We start from the raw sequence: 20,993 nt of genomic DNA on the forward strand, positions 1-20,993 counted from the left end.
TTTTAAGGGAATCATGTAAATTTTCACATTTGGGGGATATTGAAGTGTAACCAACCACTTCGTTTTATACATTAGGAAAGAGAGAGGTGAAGTCACTTGCCTAAGATCATTTTTCTGTTAGTTGCAAAACTAGGAGCAAAAGGCAACTTCTGGATTTTCAACAGGGTGACTTCCAAAGGTCATATTTCTCCCCCTTGTAAGTAAATAGAACTCAGGAGTCAGGGAAATATTTCTTCCTAAGATCTAAACAAATACATGTATAATAGATACACAATAGTCATATTTGGTAATTTTATTTTATTTATGTTGTACCCGGGATTGAACCCAGGAGTGCTTAACTACTGAGCCACATCCCCAGCCCTTTTTAATATTTTTATTTTAAATATTTTTAATGATATTTTTTAAGGAGTCTCACTAAGTTGCTGAGGCTGGCTTTGAACTCATGATCCTCCTGCCTCAGCCTCCCGAGCCTGGCTCTTTTTTTGTAATGTTTTAAACAGCTTCTTCCTGAAAGTTGAAAAGATAAGATGGAATAGCAGAAAATGGAAACATCCAAATGATATGCCCATTAGAATTAAAAGCTAATGTATTGGAATTCTCATTAAGTATTTGAAATCACTGACACCAGAAATTCCAAGGATCATGGTGGAAAATTAAAAAACAAACAAACAAACAAACAAAAAAAACCTGAGTTCTGTTTTTAAAGCCATCCTCCACAAACACCCCCACAAGTTTTCTCACACGGCATCAGGGAAAGGAATAATTGTGTACATATATATATATATATATATATATATATATATGTAAGTCATCATTTCTAAAATAGCAATTTAAATTGGATGAGTGATGTAACATCAAACCACAAAAGAATCCTGTGCGCTTGGGAAATGATGTGAGATCAGCAAAGGCAAAGACTTCACACAAGTCCTTTCCTGAGACTGGAATAAAGTGACTCCTCTATAAATAGCCCTTTGTAGGAACAGCTGGGTGATTAATTTGCGGACTCTAGAAAACATTTCAGAAGGGTTCCTTTGCAACAAGACTTTATTCCCTATATCTATACGTCTTTTACAATGCCTCAAATGTTTTTAAATGAGTCACCCTGGGAGTTTCCTCGGTAACTAATTCCCTGTGTTGCGGCTATGGCAGCATCTCTGGAGCAGGATGGAGAAAGGCCTTACTCAGGTGTCTCAAGCTTAGGATTGGGTTCAGCCTGACTTGGTTTCTCTGAAGGGCCCTAAATGGCAGAAAAGTCTTGGAGAGTGCCTGTTCCTTCAGTTCCTTCAGAGTCCTGTTTTTTCCTGAAGTGCCTGTCATCTTTTTGCAAGGCAGTTCTTCCTGGATGAAGTAGAGGCAGGGCCCTCCTATGAAGATGGCAGCTTCAGGATTCTGCTCCAAGGACCTGAAAGGAAGAAAGACGTTATCTTGAGCAAAGAAGCAGCGCACTGGTCAGAAAACTCCATGAGTGGAAGGTCCCTACCCCAGCCCTGGCTGTCGCTTCTATCATTTCACCTGACAGGGCTCCTCCCAGCCTTAGCTGGATGTTTGCTACCTTAACCGATGCTGGTGGAAAGAGGGCAGGAACCCTGTCTTTTGCACACCGGTACATACCCAGCTTCTAAGACGGTGCTTGGAACGAAATAGGTAATCAACGAAGATCAGATAGATAAGTGAACATTTAGAAATAGTGTGAGACCGATGAGATCCGAAAGGAATCCGAAGCTTCTGTCCTCCCCGGGCTGCAGGTGTGGTTCCATGGTGACAGGGATTATGGGGGCAGAGGGTAAGTCCTCCCGTCAGCCCCAAAGCAGAGCGGCAAGCTGTTTGGGGGCTGGAGGCCTGGATCCAGAGCGGTCTTCCGAGTCCGAGGTGCAGGTCAGGGGTGCGCCGGGCGCCCCTCGCCGCAGCCATTTCCGGCTCTTTGTGTGACAGCAGCGGCGGCAAAGGGGCAGAGCATCGCGAGCGAAGGAGGAGCTGAAACGGGCGCGGAGGCGGGGCTGAGGGCGGGGCCGAGCGCGGCGGCGGAGCGGAGCCGGGCAGAGCATCCTGCGCCCCGGCGCGGGGCCTGCGGTAGCCTCCGGCCCCTCCCCTGGACGTGCTGCAGATCCAGGTAAGTGGCACTCGCAGGCCTCGGGGCCCATGCGGGGGCCGGGATGCTGCTGAGGACAGGGTTGCAGCCGTGAGGATGCGTAGGGGCTGGCGCCCCTTCTCCCAGCCCGCCCCGGGCGCTCGGCATCGCGCCCAGGGTAGGGCGGCCTGGGGTCCCAGGAGGCCCGGCTGCAGGCCTTGCGAGACCCCTTTCCCCTCGGGTCCATAGTGGGCCCAGCTTCGCGATCCCTATGCCTGGAAACGCCGACACAGCGTTAAGCTAGGCGCGGCGGCGGCCGCAGCAGCAGCAGCAGCAGCAGCAGGTGCGCGGCCTGGACCCGAGCCGCTCGCCGGAGAGGAGGCGGTGCTAATCTCGGGAACCGGAGGCACCTGCAGCGGCCGCTAGCCTGGCGGCGGCGGTGACATCCTCGCGCTCAGGTACTGCAGAGCACCCACCCCTGCTTCTGCTACCGCAGCCACCATCACGTCCCCCAGGGCCAGCCAGAGCCGCCTGAGCCTGCCTGGCAGCTGCCTTGGGCACACCGCTCCCTGCGGTGAACGTGAGATGGGTGGGGCGAGGGGCGCAGCGCCAATGTTTGAGGGTGGAGGGCTTTGATGAGCGAGGAAGCGCGTCTTACTTGCCTTGAAGCATTCTGGCCTACACTAATCGCTCTCAGCTGCCTGGGACCTGGGAGAAAATCCGGGAAAGGGGATCAGTGGGCACACTCGTGGGGAAAAAAGGTTGGTTTTCTTGAGTTGTGTACAGCCAGAAAGCTGCCCGCCTGTCTGTTGTGGTTTGCACTTTAAAGAACCGCCCAGCGCCCCCCTCCTCAAAAGTATGTGCAGACAGAGGAAGAGGTTGTCCTCTTTTTTGGGGGGTGGGAGCAGATAACATAGCCCCATAGTAATATGGTTCTCTAAACAGAGAGCCTGGCTAGGAAGGACACTGTCTCTGTTCAGGTGCCTCCCCAGTCCAGGGAATATGACTTTGAACTTCACTTGCCCAGTTTCCCCATGTGGAACAATCAAGTCACCCGAGCTGATGAGCTGCTGTCAGCTGCCCCCACTCGGGGTCAAGAATAGGGCAAGGACTATCTACTGGCTCCTTGGGTGCAGACCTAGGAGGGTGGGGGCCCTTTTTCTACTTCCTGTGTCACCTTTAGGGCAGTGGGACTCTGACCTTACTAGGGCACAGGCCCTGTTGCAATTCATGCGAACACCCCAGGGGTCCTCAGATCTTGGAGGGCAAACAACTGGGTCCATATCCCTGGGCAGGATTGTGCAGGCCTTGAAGGTTGCTTTCCCATCACCAGACCCTTCTGGGCATCCCTCCCCAAGGCCTCCCACCTCCACTTCCACACAGGGTTCCCTCATTCTCCAGTGTGAAAACTTGTTTTTGAGAAAGTAACCAGGGAGTGGTTATCTTGAAGAGCTAAACATAAAAGGATTTCCCTTTCATGCAGAGCAGGTGCTTTCAAAGTCATTTGACCAAAAAGAAGATAAAATATTTGGTAATTCTTACGGTGTTATTTCAGATTTGAGGTAACAGTGGGGGTAAGTAGCTGGGTAGGTGTTTTTTTTTTTTTTTTCTGGGGGTGGACAGCTTTCTGAAATGACTAGCTGTCAACTCTGTATTCAGCAAGGGCAGCTTTGGCCCTGAGGGCAAGAATACTGTAGAAGTGTGTGTGTGTGTGTGCGCGTGTGCGTGCATAACTGGTCAGGGGTTACTGTCTCCAGGCTTGTTGGGCACCCAGTGTCCACTTGTGGGATGTGAAACTTGGGTATAGCGAGTTCCTTGCTGGCACTAGCTACCATCTTCCAGGGTGGTTATGAGACCAGAAGCTGTGTGTGTTGTTACTACAAAGCCTGTGCCTCTGGGTAGTTCTGCTCACTGAGCCTCTGGCTGGGGGCATTAGCTCTTTGCTCACTAAGCTTCTTTATTATTTTTCCTGGCCAGTTCTGTCTGGTTCTGTAGGCACCCAAGGCTGCCTTGTTCAGTTCATGTTGAAAAATGAAAAAGGAAAAACTTGCTTTGGGGCTTAGGCTAAATTTGAATAAGGTGTACAATCTAGTCAACTTGGAGAGTTTTGCTCAAGTCAAAATAGAGGCAGGTCCAGAGAAGGAATTTAAAAACTAGTGAAGGGTCCCAGGAGAATATTACATGTCCCCTCTGATAAATGGTGCCCTCTCAGTGTTCGACTGCTGTCATTGACCAGAAAGCGAATTAGGTGATGAATAGACAACAAGCTAATTAACATTGGGAACAGCGCTCCTGGAAAACAGAGCATGCTCCAGTCCTCACGTTTAAGGAGCAGCCTACACACTCAAAGAGGCTTCTCTTTGGCCACTGTTAGCCCCAGGGTTCCACCAAGAGCTTCACAAAATGGCCTTTTGTAGCCTCCATGTGGCCACCATAACAATAAGTCTATTTCTTTACGGGCAAGAATTAATTATTCACTTGTAGTTGACGAAAGCAGACATCAGTCACCTCATTGGAGCCTTTGTGCAAAGCCTTTGGTGTTGCCTTGAGGAGCAGAGCCTTGTCTAGAGTTTGGAGGAAGGCCCTGCATTAGCCAGAGGAGGTGGGAGGGGGTGGTGCATGCTGTTGCCTTCCAGGCAGTGAATGGGAGGCCAGCTGTGGTGGGGGAGGGACTGGTACATCTTTGGATGCTCTTGTTAAATGAGGGATGCATGGAAGTGCTGAGCAGAGTGCTTAGCACAGAAGAACCCCATTCTATTTATACCTTTATTGCTGTACTGTATTATTTACATAATCATTAAGAATTTGGCTCAAGTGCATAGTCAACCCTATAGCTCTAACTAACCTTACTTCCACCTTCAGAGTTCTCCTGGATTTTGCTTTTTCCACGGGAGTTGGACTCTGATCAGTTTCAGTACCTGCCAAAGGTACTGAAAAGAAACAGGGATCCAATGCAGTGTCAGCAAGGGCTTCAGTAGGAAGCATTCTACGGAAGCACAAGGAAGGTGGGTGGAACTTGAGTGGGAAAGAGAAAGGGGGAGGGAAGAAGTGAACGGAAGCCCAGAGGTAATTCTCACATTTCAACACCCAGAGTTCAGGCAAGACCTCTTGCTCTCTGTGTATTCTGCATGTTGCAACCAACCAGAAATGTCAAGGGCATGCTTGGCTTTGCTGTGCCTTGCTTCTGAGAGAGTCAGAGCAGCCCAGGGGACTTAAGACACAGGACTTATCCCTGACTTTCTGTGTGCCCTGAATTCCAGGCACTACCTTTCTGACTTTAAAAATCAAGCAATGAAAAGCAATCTGGCTAACTTGTCACAGACGAACCCTCAGATGAGATAATGTCTGAAAAGCCCAGTCTGAGAAGTGACTGTGGAAATCAGAAGAGAAGGAGTCTCCTGAATGTGTGACTCTTTTGGATGGGTGCCCTCCATTCCTAAAGGAACAATTTATTAATTATATGTTGTGTGTTAATTTAAGAAGACGAGTCTGTGGCCTCTGTACCGTGGAGCCAAAGGGAAACTGAAAGGCACTTTGTGATTCAGATTCTGTAAGGTCTCTGGATGGCCTCCTCTGTATAAAGATACTGCAGAACACAGAGGGTGTGGGACACCTCCCAGGATGCCTTTCTAGCCATGGCCATTATTCTGAGGGCGGCATGTGATATGCTCAAAGAACGGCCACTTAACCCATATTCTCAGGCCCTGGCAACAAAGGAAAAAATGAATTAGGTGCAAATTCTTGAAGAAATCGTTTTGAGAAGGCAGAGCTTGAGTTCAGGCAGAATTTCTTACAGGGATCATTCAAGTTGAATGGCAGAAGCAGTTCAGTGAGAGAGGAATGCAAAGGCAGCCTTGGAGGGAGAGGTGACTGAGAATGACCCCATGCTGACTCTGTCAACAGGCCTTTGACAGGGTGTTTGTCAGGTCATCCTGGAGTAGTGATAATCAGACTTTAAGCTTTAGGTGGAAAAGGAAGATGTAGTTTATCCATGTCATGATCAATCTTGTGTTCAAGTGAGGCAAAGGTAAGAGTCTGTGCAGAAAGTAAAGGTGGCAGACTGGTTAGGAAACTTCAGGAGACATCCCAAGTTTGCAACAGCTGCCTGTGTGGGTGGAATAAGAAATCAACTGAGGATGAATGAGGGGATTGTATGGCTTTACTGACGACCCAGCTGAGATCAAAGGCAGTCTGCAGGACTGACCCTCACAGAAGATGCTCAATAATTCAGTGTTAAGTATAAGGATACCTGAGCACTGTTTTCAATTTATGTTTTTAAAATATGATGTTTCATGACTAGTTTTGGCCAGATGCAGTGGCTCATGCCTGTAATCCCAGCAGCTCCAGAGGCTGAGGCAGGAGGATCATGAGTTCAAAGCCAGATTCAGCAATTTAGTGAGACCCTAAGCAACTCAGTGAGACCCTGTCTCTAAATAAAATACAAAAAAGGAATGTGGCTCAGTGGTTAAGTGCCTCTGAGTTCAATCCCTGGTACCAAAAAAGAAGACTGATTTTGGCAAAATAGGAATGATGAGAAAAGAATTCAAATCCCAACCTCTAAATCAGTTATACCTCCATATGGGAAAGAGAATGAGGATCTCCTTCCTATGGTTGGATTTGGAGACCACATAATAGAAGAATTTCTTTTTTTTTTTAAAGAAGTTTTCTGAGATTCTTATAGTGAGGCTGATGTAGATATGGTGCTTTGGAAGACCCTGATGTTTTAAATTAAAAAATGATTTTTTGGGTAGAAGATATGAATTTTGCTTTGCATTGAATTTTGGTCATTGGCTCATACATTCAATAAATCACTCAGGAAGTGTTAATTAAGTAAGCAGTGCCTTACCGGTTTGTGTCCATCTCTGTGCTAGTTGCTGTGGTCAGATCCAGGAAAGAGGGCCATCCCTGGTATTCTTGGTGAACCAAAGACTTAGCAGAACATGAAAAAGTTTGTCATGCAGTATGAAATTGTGAACTCTCTATATGGAGAGCACTGTGGGAAATCAGAGAAACAAAGGCTAATGTGGAACTTGACTGGCAGGCCTCTGGGAGAGGCTCCCCTTGACCTGAGCCTTGAAGGATGGGCAGTCCACAAGGAATTGGTGATAGCTTGAGAAAAGACACAAAGCCAGGGTGTCCACAGTCAGGTTTATGGCTCCCTGTACAGGTTAGCTATGTAGGTGATCCATCCAGGCTTCTTTAAGGAAGCTCTTCGGGTGGACTGTCCCAATTATAGTCAGAGCCATTTCCTGTAGAGTTGGAAGGACCAAAAGGCTCAAGTCCAGTGATTCTTCAATAGTTGTTTTTGTTTTTTTCTTTTTTTAAAGTAAGCATGATGGACAGTTTGATAGGCTTAATACCTCATGCCTCACAGCCCATCCCCCAGCTTTCCTGCATTTTCTCCCACTCAACAGTAGAGAGGAAAATGCAAGCAGTGATATTACAAGGCCTCTCCTCACATGAAATAAAAGTACCTGGTTTGCAAACATCAGTACTGGGACCATTAGTGCAAGTTACACACAATGAGCTTCACAACACGTATTTCCACATCCTGGCTGAGGACCACCTAGGCTAACCTCCAGGTTTTACAGACAAGGAAATTTGTCCTTTTAGAGTGAGTAAAAATGCGACTCTGGGGCTACGTCAGTCTTCAGACCGAGCCATGTTCCAGTTGCAGATTTGCAGTGATAAGCTGAGGTCTGCGTGTTCTGCAAACCTGAAGCCTCACTCTTGGTTTCCACAGCAGATGCAGCGGCTCCCCTTCCTGAGTTTTAGCAGGTGCCTCTGAGAGGCAGCTCCTATCCCCAGATATCACCTTGGTGTTCCTCATATGGTGGCTGCCCTGGGCCCCAGTGGGAGCCAATCAGCAAGCTGTCTTTTGGTGGTATGACCTCCCTACCTGGGAGTGCTCAGAGCTGTTGCCCTGAGTTGTTGGTATCTGCCTGGTTTGGTTATCAACGGAAAGGCTTCCTCAACCCTGACAACACAGGAAGCAGCTGAGAAAAATGGCACATTATGGCAAACCCTCCCCCTCAGGCTGAGATCTTTTTCTCTGCTGCCTTGCAAAAAGCAAGAAGAGTAGGGGCCTTACAGCAAAGACCCACATCCAGGCTGACTTGGACTTCTCAGTCCTGACCTCAGGTCTCCCAAGTGGAAAGAAGCTGCAGGTGACAGGCCTCTGCTCCCAGGGACAAGCAGGGGGCACTTAAACCGCAGACTGTCTTGCCTGTCAGTGCTGTATGCTGGCCGGATGTGTAACTGCTAGCAAGGAGGCCTTGTGTGGTTGTCTTTTAAAGTCAATTTTAACATTTTGATCAAAGTAATACATGCACATGCTTAAAAAAAGTCAAACAGTATTGAAATTCTCATAATGAAAACTAAACACCAGTGTTCACCCCCCCACCCCCGGGCTGCTTTTAACTCGGAACCCACCATTCCTTCCAGGAGTTGCCTCCAGATCTCTAAAGCATAAGCTCACACTGCTCTTTCTTGATTTATCTATTGTGCACATTGTCCATTTACTTCCTGCTTTGATGAATGATGCTATCGTCCTTCTCCTACTATATTAAAAGCTGTATTTTAACCTAAATCATGTTTAAAGCATCTGTATTATTAAAATGTATAAATGATGATAATAAGAGGAAAAAATAATGTTCTTTCTTTGTTTTTTGTTTTTTTTGTTCTGCTGGGGATTGAACCCAGGGTCTTGCATGCTAGGCAAACACACCATCACTGAACTACACCCCCAGCCCTATATTTCTTTTCTTATATAGCTTTTTGTTTTAGATTAAATTTGAATTAATTGTCTAGATTAGAATTAATCCTTGCTTTCTTTTTCTCTTTTAAAAATGTTCCTCTTTTTCTGTTAAGGGTCTGACATGTTGGCTATTGGGCTGAGCTGCTGCTTCCCAGGGCTTAGTAGTGTTAGCCCCTAACTGGCCAATTCACCCTGCTCAGGTTCTTGCCTTCTCTGGGTCTCCATTTTCTCATCAGTAGGAAGAGAGCTCAGTAGAGAGCCTTCCTGCCCTCCTTTCTTGTTTGTTCTAAACCTCAGAGCTCATCACTCCGCCCACCTGGCACTCAAGCGTTTTGTCATCCAAGAAGTGTTTCCTGCAGGGTTGAGCAGGTGGGACCTGAGGGTAGGCAGAAGGAGTGGGAGGAGCACAGGAGGGCTGGGGCGGGGCGAGCAGTGTGGGCGTGTCCGCCACTGCTTTCCCCTCCCACTGCCCTGGGGCCTGTTGGGTTTTGCCCACCACAACCTCTGCTTGTGGGAGTAGCATCAGCGCCCCCAAACTCCCCAAGCCAAGCCCTGGTCCATCTCCAGTTCTCTTTGGACTTCTCCTGCTTATGTTGTACCCAAAGTTTTCCAAAGGTGTTCTTGAAAATACTAACATTTTTGTGAACCGCTTTATTAAGACATAGTTGGCATACTTCATGATTCACCCATTTGAACTATACAGTTCAGTGATTTTTAGTATATTCACAGAGTTGTGTAACCATAATCACAGACAATTTTAGAACATTTTCAGCACCCCAGAGAGAAACCTCATGCCCTTGAGCTGCATCGCTTCTCTCCCGGCAACCCACACCCAGGCCCTAGGCAACCACTGATCTGCTGTAGGTCTCCTTAGACTGACCTGTTCTCACATGTGGTGCAAATGGACTGGCACGGTCCAGAGCCTTGGATGGCTGGCTTCTTTCACTCAGCAAAATGCTTTTGAGGTTCATGTGTGTCTTCAGGGTGGCAGCAGTATCTGTAATGAAGTTCTTTTTGTGGCTGGAGAGTATTACGTTGTAGGGTTGTGCCATGTCTTATTGGTTGATAAACGTGGGTTGCATTTCCACTTTTCGTCTATTATGTACAATGCTGGTATGAACATTTAGTTTTGTTCCTCTGGGAAATACACCCAGGAGTGGAATTACTGGGTCATATGGTAACTCCGTGTCTAAAACTGTGTTTCCAAGTTGGTGCAACTTTTCGCTTTCCTGCCAACAGTAGCGGTGCCAGCTTCTCCGTCCTTTTAATTACAGCATTCCAGTGGAGGCGGGTGGTATTATTATTGTGATTTGCATTTCCCTAGTTACTAAGGATATTAAACTTTTCCTGTGCTTACTGGCTATTTGTATTATCATCTTTGGAGAAAAGTCTCTTGCAGTCCTTTACCCATATAAAAAATTGGGTTGTCTTTTTTATTATTGAGTTTTCAGAATCCTTTATATATTCTATATACTTAGCAGATATAAGATTTGCATATCTTTTCTTTCATTTTAGCGATTTGTCTTTCACTTTTTATGAGAGTATCCTTTGAAGCGTAAAAGTTTTGCAGTTTGAGATATCTGTATTTTCTTTTGTCCCTTGTGGTTTTGCTATCGCCACATAATTCAAGGTCACAAAGATTTACTCCTATGTTTTCTCCTAAGAGCTTGACAGTTTTAACTCTCATGTTTAGGTCTTCCATCCATTTTGAGATAATTTGTTGTTTGAGGTAGAGTCCCAACTTCATTCTTTTGCTCTTGAATATCCAGTTGTCCCAGCACTAATTGTTGAGAGGCAGTCTCTCTCTGTTGATGCACCTTGTTTCTCTCACTTGTCAAAAACCAGTCAAGCCAAGCGCCAGGCCGCATGCCTTAATCCCAGTGGCTCAGGAGACTGAGGCAGGAGGATCGAGAGTTCAGAGCCAGCCTCAGCAAAAGTGAGACCCTAAGCAACTCAGTGAGACCCTGTCTCTAAATAAAATACAAAATAGGGCTGGGGATGTGGCTCAGTGGTTGAGTGCCCCTGAGTTCAATCCCTGGTTACCCGCAACCCCCCCCCCCCCAAAAAAAAAAAAAAAACTAATCAAGCATCATCTCCACTTGTACTTCTGTTTCATTGATCTGTGTGTCTATACTTATGCCAACAGCACACCACACCGTTTTGTAGTAAGTTTTGAAATCAGGAAGTGGAGTGCTTCAGTTTTGTTGTTTATTTTCAAGATGGTTTGGCAGTCCTGGGTGGGTCCCTTGAATTTCCATGTGAATTTTAGCATCAGTTCATCAGTAATTTGCTCAGAGGTCAGCTGAGTTTTTGATAGGGATTATGTTGGAGCTGTAGATCAATTTGGAGAGCATTGTCACTTTGATACTGAACCTTCTAATCTATAAACGTGGGATACCTTTTCATATATCTATGCCTTTAAGTTTTTTCAACGTTTTATAGATTTCAGAGTGTACGTCTTACACTTATTTGTTAAATCTGCTCCTGTGTTATATTCATTTCGATGCTCTTGTAGGTAGAATTGTTTTCCTAATTTCATTTTCAGATTATTCATTGCTTAGCATATAAAGGTAAAATTGATTTTACATACTAATGTACTATCCCACAACCTCGTTGGACTTATTTGTTCATTCTAATGAATTTGTAGCAGATTAAAAAAAAATTCACATACACAAGATCACGTTATCTGTAAATAGAGATAGCAGCACAGCTTCCTTTCAACTGGATGTCTTCTGTTTAATTTTCTTGTCTGATAGTCTCTCTAGGACCTCGAATAAAATGTTGACTAGAGATGACGAGAACAGGGTTCTTTGTCTTGTTCCTGATCTGAGGTGGAAACATTTAGTTTAAGTGTGATATTAGCTGAGGGTTTTTTGTAGCTGCTCTTTGTCAGGTTGAGGAAGTTCCCCTCTATTACTCTTTTTTTTTTTTTTTTTTTTTTTGGTTTTTGGTTTTTAATTACTAGTTTTGTTTGGAGAGGAGGAGGACTGGGGATTGAACCCAGACGTGTTTTACCACTGAGCTACATTCCCAGCCTTTTTTATTTTTTATTTTAGGACAGGGTCTCACTGAGTTGCTAAGGCTGGCATCAAGCTTGTGGTCCTCCTGCCTCAGCCTCCTATGCAGCTCAGATTATAGGTATGTGCCCACCACACCTGGTTATTACTAGGCTCATGAAGGGGTTGTGAGTTCCCCCTCACACACCTGTAGAATAAATTTTTATTGAATTGCACATAATGCTCAGCATAGAAACTGAATTAGACACATGCCTGTCCTCAGGAGGCTTAAATCTCATGGCTGAACAAAAAAAAAAATAAAAAATAAAAAAAATACGGTAAATCACTTAATAAAGTATTGTAGATGGTATGAAGGAAGGAACCCACAGGGTCTGATGGTGACCAAAGGTGAATGAGTATGGGACAGGGCTTCAGATGGGTCTTTGGGACATCAGCATAGTTCTTAGAGAAGTAATTGTTAAGCCAAGTGCAGTAGCACACACCTGTGCCAAGTCCCAGCAACTCAGGAGGCTGAGGCAGGAGAATCTCAAGTTCAAAACCAGCCTCAGGAAAAGTGAGGTGCTAAGGAACTCAGTGAGACCCTGTCTCTAAATAAAATACAAAATAGGGCTGAGGATGTGGCTCAGTGGTTGAGTGTCCTGGAGTTCAATCCCTAGTACCAAAAAAAAAAAAAAAAAAGAAAAAGTAATTGTTTGCCAGGCATGGAGTTCATACCTATAATCCTAGCTATGCAAGAGCCTGAGGCAGGGGGATTACAAATTTGATACTAGCTTGGGCTACTTAGCAAGACCCCGTATCAACATAAACTAATGAAAGAGCTAGGGATGTAGCTTAGCAGTAGAGTGCCCCTGGGCTCAATCCCCAGTACTGCTAAAAAGAAAAAAAAAAAAAAAGAAAAAACGGTAGTTCTTTCCTTGGGTCTTCCCCAGCTCTGGGGTCATCCTGGCATTACATGAAGCGTTTGCTTGGGATTCTGTTGTGCAGCATGACCCTGGTGCTGTGCCTCCAGGCTTCCTGCTCTGTAGGGTGCTTGCTACTACTCTCTTGTCCCAGACTCCTACGAAGCGACCTGTGTAGCTCCCGCTGTCTGTCTGTGCCCCACTGTTAGGCTTTCTGCTCTCAGCATCTGGGCAGCTGTTAGCCTGGGGCTTTAAATTACAGATTGGTACAGGTAACCCTAAAAATGGCTCCAAGAGGCCCCTGTGGTGTTTAAAGCTACAAGTCTGATCCTTAGGTAAGGGAATCATTCCCACAGATTCAAAATAAGCCTGTTCAAAATAAGCTGGATGGTCCATTTTGGTATACTCTGGAATTCTTTTTTTTTTTTTAAATGCTGTCATTTACAGTTATTTTTTACAGTTTAATATTTTTATTAGCACATTATAATTACTCATAGTATCTGGGTTCCTTTTGACATAATTATACATACAAGGAATTTGACTTCAATCCCCATTTCCCTCCCTTTTTTTCCTCTCTTCTCCCCCTTTTCTCCTTCCTCTACCAATCTTCTTTCACCATTTTATTTATTTTTAATTGGTACTTTCTACATATACATAAAGGAGATACTCCCTCTGGTCCATTTATATGTGTATATACCATGATTCTGTTAGAGTCATTCCATATTTCTCTCCCTTTTCCTTCTTCCCTCCCTCTCTTTCTTCTCATCTATTGATCTTCCCTGTATCTTCATGATATCCAATCCCCTCCCCCTCCCCCTTCTTTCCCTTGTCTTGCTCTAGCTTCCACATAGGAGAGAAAACATACAACCCTTGATTTTTCTGAGTCTGGTTTATTTCACTTAGCCTGGTTTTCATCATCTCCATCCATTTACTGGCAAATGCCATCATTTCATTCTTCTTTATGACTGAGGAAAACTTCAGTGTGCATATATGCCACATTTTCTTGATCCATTCATCTATTGATGGGCATCTGGGTAGATTCCATAACTTGGCTGTTGTGAATTATGCTGTTATAAACATTGATGTGGCTGTATCACTGGAGAATGCCAATTTCAGCTCTTTTGGATAAATACCAAGGAGTAAGGATAGCTGGGTCATAAGGTGGTTCCAATCCTAGTTTTTTGAGGAATTTCCACCCAGCTTTCCAAATTGGCGCGCTAATTTGCAGTCCCACCAGCAATGTATGAGTGTATCTTCCCCCGCATCCTTGTTAGCATTTATTATTATTCATATTTTTGATCATTGCCATTCTGACTGCAATTCTTTTTTCTTTTTTTTTTTTAATGTGGTGCTAAGGATTGAAATCAATGCCTCATATGTGTGAGGCAAGCACTGTACCACTGAGCTACAGCCCCAGCCCTGTAATTCTTATAAGAGCACAAATGATTTTGTCCCTGCTTGGATTCTGTGAGGCAGCTGGCTCTTGTATGTCAAAGAGTCCCAGATGAACACTGTGACCTGCAGAACAATGTCCTGTCATGACAAACTTCTGTTGCCACAGGGTCCCAAACACACCCAGCTTACACCCATGATGGAAAAGTGGGCTATGATCCAAATTCCTTCTTTGGGTTTTTCTTTGCTCAATTGAATGGTGTCTTCAATTTTTTTTTTTTAAATGGGGACAACCTAAGCATCCTTTTTACTTACATGTTTACACAATTTCTTTGTATATGTAACTATATGGGTACATGCATGTATATACATGTGTACAGTATGTATGTGTATAGCCTCTAACTGGAGAGCCATACAGACAGAGAAAATAGTTCTTATTCTCTTCATGTATCTTCATGAATCCCAAAGATGAGAGGTGCCTCATCTTTCTAGCTTGGCAGAGCCTCCTTCTTGTTGAGGAAGGAAAAGGCAGCCAAACTTGGGGGGCGGGGAGGAGGGGAGTGTGGTTGGCATTTTTCTAAAAGGTACAAAAGCAGGTGTGCTCTAGAAAAAAGAACATAGAAGTCAAGCTATCCCATTTCTACTCTACCTCTGCCTGGAGCTGACTGAGTGACCTTGAATGAAAACATTCACTTCTCAGTAAGAGTCCTCTGGAGGAAAACAGCAAAACTAACCTCTGCCCTTGCGAATCTGCAGAACAACTGATGGAGAAAAATCAGTGTGAACGATCTATAGGATTGAGATCTTAGTGCAATAGTAACAATGTCTTCCTTTAGGGTAGTTACTGCAATGTTTAATTTCTCCACTCTGTTGAGAACAACCCATGAATTAACTAACATTAAAATTATGGGTGGCCTTGGTTCTGGGCTCAGCTCCCACACTATGCCCCAGCAGACCTGACCGGATCTGACCAAAATGGGGTAACTCATGCCTAATGCCACATAATCAAACTGAAACTTGCAGGAAGTAGAAAGATCCCAAAACAGGTCAGTTTTTTTTTTTTTTTCCCTGAGAACAGGAAATTCCAGTGCACCTGGGTCAGGAGAATAAGTCCCTTCTGTTTTAACTCTTACAAAAAGTAACCTGATCTTACCCAGTTTTTCTGTCCTTCTGTCTTCTTATTCCTGTCCTTCTGTCTTCTTATTCCCGCCTTACAAAACCCACTGTTCTGCCCTTGTGCGGTGGGAGCTCTCGTTCTAATTTGGGGAGTAGAGGCTGCTCTGATTCCTGGATCGCAGATCAAAGCCAGTTAGATCTATAACTAAATTCTTTGTACTGTTGTCTTTTAACATCGCATTCTGAACGCTTATTCTGGTGCGGGATACTGTGTTAAGTAGTCCACATGCCATACAGGTATATGATCCTCAGAATAAATGACTGAGAAAAGGCATTATTATAAACAATCACCCTTTTACAGATAAGGAAACAGAAACTCAGAGCAGTTAAATAATATGCTTATGGCTGTATAGCTAGTAAGTAGCAGATGAAGAATCAAACCCAGAATTCAATCTTACCCCCTCTACTAACCTAGTGTTTCAGTAAAAATAGCTCAGATTTCTATTTTCCTTCCCGAAAGTGAAAAGGAAAATGGCAATGCAAATCTAATGCCTGCAGAGTAGCAGGGTTTCAGTTGTGGAGTCAGAATCTGCTTTGCACAAGTCAGGTTTTCCTACCACCCATCCTGCATATGGGACTCAGCCCTCTTCCTCTGGATGGTCAGTCATCTCAGCCTGGGAAAACCCTATAGCTACCCTCTCAGATGCAAGTTACCTGTGAGCCCAGTGTTATTATTTTCTCTTGGTGAAACCAGGCTTCTGACTTTATGCCTTTCAACTTAAATCTGCCATGAAAGCCCCACACAGAGATTGCAGCTGTGTTTGGTAAATGATGCTCCCAGACCGCTGTTAATTTTAAAATATTTCATTAATTTCTCTCCCCAAATGACCAAATGGCCATGTGTTGGTAAACTGAACATAAAGCACTCTTCTTATTCTTCTGATTTGGAAGATTGTGTATCAGACCAGTCACTCCGTCCAGAAAAGAAGTACTTGTTTTGTGTATATACCCTGTTCAAATTTCCAAAACGTTTCTCCTTTCTGATTGAAGTGGTTTTGGCAGTGACTTCCAACTCTGGAGCTAAAAATGTCTGATTTCCTGCTCCCTGAGGCAGTGAATGATCTACAAACACAAATTCATTAGAGAAACTGTATTTGCAAGGAGAAAAGAAAGATTGTGTTATGTAAACAAGGACTCTTAATTTATTGACTTCGTAGGTTGTTCACTTATTGATTCTTTTCACAGGAAGTACAGGGGTCCTGTTGTATTAAAGGGGAGAACCACAGGGTTATTCTGTTAAGTGGGAATTTTGAAGTTTGAGAAGCACAGAAGAAATGCAATTTATAGGAAAATGGAAGAGGGAAAGACCAGGACAGTGGGATTCAGCGTCAGGGAGGAAGAAAAGAGGGGATTTAGATAAGAACTGGGAGCTTATGCACTGAGCTGAGGGCTTTTATGAAAATTTCAAACACATAAAATGAGATAAAAATGTAATACCTATGGATGCATCACACAACATCAGGTTATTAATTCATAGCTGATTTTGTTTCATCTATTTCCTCTATCTAGTAATTTTTGGGGACCAAACCCTTGTATTCTTTTATCATTGTTTTAGTCAGCTTCTTTGCCACTGTGGCCAAAAGACCTGACAAGAGCAATTTTAGAGGAGGAAAAGGTTATTTAGGGCTCAAGGTTTCAGAGGTCTTAGTCCATTGCTCTTGGCCAAGGTGAGTCAGAACATCATGGTGGAAGGGCATGACAGAGGAAAGCAGCTCAGATCATTGCACCAGGGAGAAAATATAAACCCCAAGGGCACGTCCATAGTGACCCACCTCCTCCAGCCACACCCTACCTACCTAAGTTACCACCCGGTTCATCCCCATTAGGGGACTATTGTACTGATTGGGTGAAGGTTCTCTAACCCAATCATTTCACTCCTGAACTTTCTTGCATTGTCTCACACATGAGCTTTGAGAGTATACCTCATCTAAAACTTAAGATCCATATTTTAGTGGACATTTCTAGAAGATAAAGAATCTTTTAAAATACAACCTTGGTATCATTATCACAACTTAAAAATACTTCCCTTATATATAAAATTTGTATCCAGTGTTCATTTTCTAATTCCCTCATAAATAATTTTCATGGTCGTTTGTTTGAAATAGAATCCCATGAAGATCCAAACGTACACTGATAGCGTGTTAAATCTCTTACGGTTTATAGCTTTCAACTAACAAGTTTGTCACAGGCAGCTTTGTACTGGTTACTTCCGGGGGGGTGGGGTATCATATGTTGGTCCACCCTCCTGTGAACTGGGATCAGAAACCTGATGAGATTCAGGTGTTTCCTATTGGGTCTGGAGGTCTTCACATGTTTTTCCATCAGGAGGCACCTAATGTCTGATTGTATTTCATTCAGTGATTTTAGCAGCTGTTGTGGTCTAGCACCTAGATCCATTTGTTCTTTAGAGGTTGGAAAATAGAGGTATTCTGTCAGTTTTTTCAAGAGAGAGGAAAAAAAATGAATACTTCTATGGAGAAAAACAGCCCTCTCTTCTTCCATTTGATTATCTAGGGATTTGTTCAGGAAATGTAGGTCAGCTGTTGGCTTCTTGTTATTTACCGATTTTCAACATAGTAGTTCATTCACAGGCATCCTGCAACAGTAACCAAGTAAAAAATCAAGTTTTAATTAATTGTTTTTGTGATCTCAGAGATTTGAACACATTTGCTTTCATGCTGGAGCATTGCAGGTATGCTGATGGATGCTCACGTGGCTGCTTTAAGTTGGCTCCCGGCTCTCTAACATAACTCCAGTGATTTTAGATAGATAGCTTCCTGGCTTCCTGGTATGACAAAATGTTCTAGCCCTTCTTATACAATTTTTTTTTTTTTTTTTTAGTGACAGACGTGGATTCAAGGAGTACTGATTACTTTAGTAGGAAATAATATTTATACACCACGATCTGGACACTGAGGGTGCTCATGGGATGTTCAATGTTTCTAGGTCTTTCCAGTGAACAGAAACACACAGAGATACACACATCTAGTCATATACACATGTGCAAACACACACATGTATATACACATACCATAAGTAGAAAATATCCAAAGTGTAAAATGCATTCAAAACGCCTCACCTGCTGAACATCACAGCTTAGCAGCAGAGCTCACTGTGGAATATTGGCTGTTCACTCTCGTGACTGTGAGTCTGACTGAACAGCAGCTCGCTACTGATGCATGGTATCTCGAGAGTGTCAGACCATTTATTACTCGCCCAGGAAAAGATCAAAATTCATAAAGGAGTTTCAACTGAATGCATGTTGCTTCCCACTGCTGCAAAGTTGAGCTGTCAAGTTAAGCCATTGTAAGTTGGGCAACCTGTGTTGGATTTTCCCTTCTCTCTACAGTCTTGCTTCTGTATCTGTTCTGCTATGTCAGAGTGCTAGTTCTCGGCGACACCAGGAATGACAGAACTGGGACATTTCCTGATTGCTCACTTCATTGACCCCACAGTGCCTCCAAACACTCTCATCACAACATACACCAATGCATTACTGAAAACTGCATAAGATTTCTTATTTTTGCATCACCTTTTGTTCTTAGGGTGTGTTCCACCCGGGATCGACCCTCAAATTACTGACTTATAAAACTCACTTGGACTAGTTCTTTCTTTGTTGTTACACCAACAACTAAGATACACCTATGTTCATTGGTTTCATTTTACTTTGTTTTTGGTGCTGCATTTTAAATTCAAACTTTATACTGATGTCAAATATTTTCATGGTTTCAAAGTCAAATCCACAAAACAAGGTACATTCAAAAGTTCTAGTGTGTTTCCCTGCCTCCTCAAACCTATTTCTTCTTTTTTTTTCCACCTCACTGAAGGAAACCAATTTTTTGGAAGTAGATGATTTACCCGTTGTTTTTTAAAATAGAATGTGTGCGTGTGTGTGCGTGTGTGTGTGTGTGTGTGTATGTGTGTGTGTGTAAGTGCGTGCATTTGTGCATCCTCTCCTAGATAAATGAGAGCATGCTGTACCTGATCCTTCCTGGAGAGGACCCCACGGTTGCACATAGTGCCCTCGCTCCTCACTACTGCCTGGTCTCCACTGTGGAAGACGCTGTGGTTTATTGGGACAATCTGCTGAGGATGGATATTCTCAGTGTCTAGTTCTTTCTTCTATTTCAAATGGTGTCAAAAATGGCCTTGTCTTTTTGTGCTTTTATCAACACATCTTTGGGCTAGATTCCCGGAAGTAGGATGGCTGGTCAAAGGGCATCGGGCCACGGAAGTTTGTTAGATAAAGCTAGATTTCTTTCCATAGGAGTTAGGTGGCTTTACATCCCCACCAGCAATGTCTGAGGGAGCTGTTTCTCCATAACCTTGCTGACAGCATGTATGGTCAAACTTTTCGATTTTTGTGAGTCATGTCAATGAGAAGTGGTACCTCTGTGTGATTTTAACCTGGATTTCTCTTACTGCAAATGTAGTAGGATACTTTCTAAAAATATAGTCTTCCTGGTCTTATTGATAGGGCTTAGGCATGTTTTTATCGAGAAGCTGTGGGGGTGATTCTTTGACACAAGCAAGGCCAAGAATCACGAATGGAGAGTGTTTGCAAACACCTCATATGGACTTGGATTGAGCTCAATCTCATTGTCATTCAGCACAGTCACACAGTGGGAATTTGAGCCCTTGGGAGTGGGTATATAGCAATGGGGACACCTGGAGGCTGGAATTGGGCAAACCTGGGTCCCAGCCCCCTCTCTACCAGCGCTTGACCTTGTGAAATTACTTAAATTCTGAGCTTCTGTTTGCTCATCTGTAGACAAAAGCAGAATAGTCACAGTATCTACTTTTACAGGATTGATGCAAGGTGAAACAGGCAGATGCTAGACACAGGTCGAATGCTAGGCATGATATCTGACAAAGTAAGGGCTAAAGAAATGTAAATAATAATTATCGGACTAAAGGAAGAGGACTGTTGGGGCTTTGGAGACTGTAGCTCATTATACCCTATAAAATCACTATCACCTCCTTCAAATGGACTTAATATTAATGTAAGAAAGAAGAGGGTCTTTTTGATGAGTTGGCAGTGCCATAGAACTGAAGGCCACACTTAGTATTCTGGGGGTAGATAAGAGAAGAGGAAGAAGCATAGGTGTGGAGAGGGCCTGAAACCACCCTGGAGGACAGGCCTCTGCAAAGGGCAGAGGGGAAGGTGTGTCCTCATGGGACGCAGCCTCTCGGTTGCCATAGTACAAGCCGGGAGGTGTGTTTGAGAGAGAACTCAGTGAAGTGTGCCTGGTAGTTAGCTGCTCAGCTTCTGCCCTCGGGATGTTGGCCCTGAAGGAAATGAATTGAGAGCTCAGTGTGACCTTGGGTGCTCTGCAGCCTCAGCCTCCACAGGCCTCAGACCCAGTTCTCGCCTCGATGGTGCTTTTGTTCCCTGGTGTCTGACGCCACCTTTCCTAAGGAGCAGGGCACAGTCACATTCACAGGAGAAATTCTAGCCCTTAATCCTGAGTCACACCTCCCTGTGATTGGGACGGAGCCAGGGGTTCTGGAATGGCACAGTGAATTTCTTCTCCTGTGTGTTCAAGGGTTATTTTTATTATTCATCTTTCTATAAAATTCAGTTTGGTTATCTTTGGCTTCATTTATTTCTGCTTTTGTGACAGTCACGCCATTCTCATTTCTATGGGTTGATTTTGCTTTCTTTTGATTTTTGAGTGGAAAGT

At 44.1% G+C, this 20,993-nt stretch overlaps 1 protein-coding gene across 3 annotated transcripts in view; it reads left to right on the plus strand.

The window, feature by feature from the left end:
- The first annotated feature begins 2,003 nt into the window (after positions 1–2,003).
- The window catches only part of Cyfip2 (cytoplasmic FMR1 interacting protein 2), a 120,398-nt gene continuing 101,408 nt past the window's right edge, over positions 2,004–20,993 (plus strand). Inside the window, exon 1 of one of the 3 annotated variants that reach the window (XM_047555450.1) lies at positions 2,004–2,110. The gene's annotated coding sequence lies outside the window, so the exon portion shown is untranslated. Of the gene's footprint in view, positions 2,111–2,145; positions 2,527–20,993 lie in introns of those variants that run through there. The other 2 variants (XM_047555449.1, XM_047555451.1) reach the window with 2 other exon arrangements.

This window comes from Sciurus carolinensis, chromosome 6, assembly GCF_902686445.1.
Source record: "Sciurus carolinensis chromosome 6, mSciCar1.2, whole genome shotgun sequence".
Taxonomy (NCBI): Eukaryota; Metazoa; Chordata; class Mammalia; order Rodentia; family Sciuridae; genus Sciurus; species Sciurus carolinensis.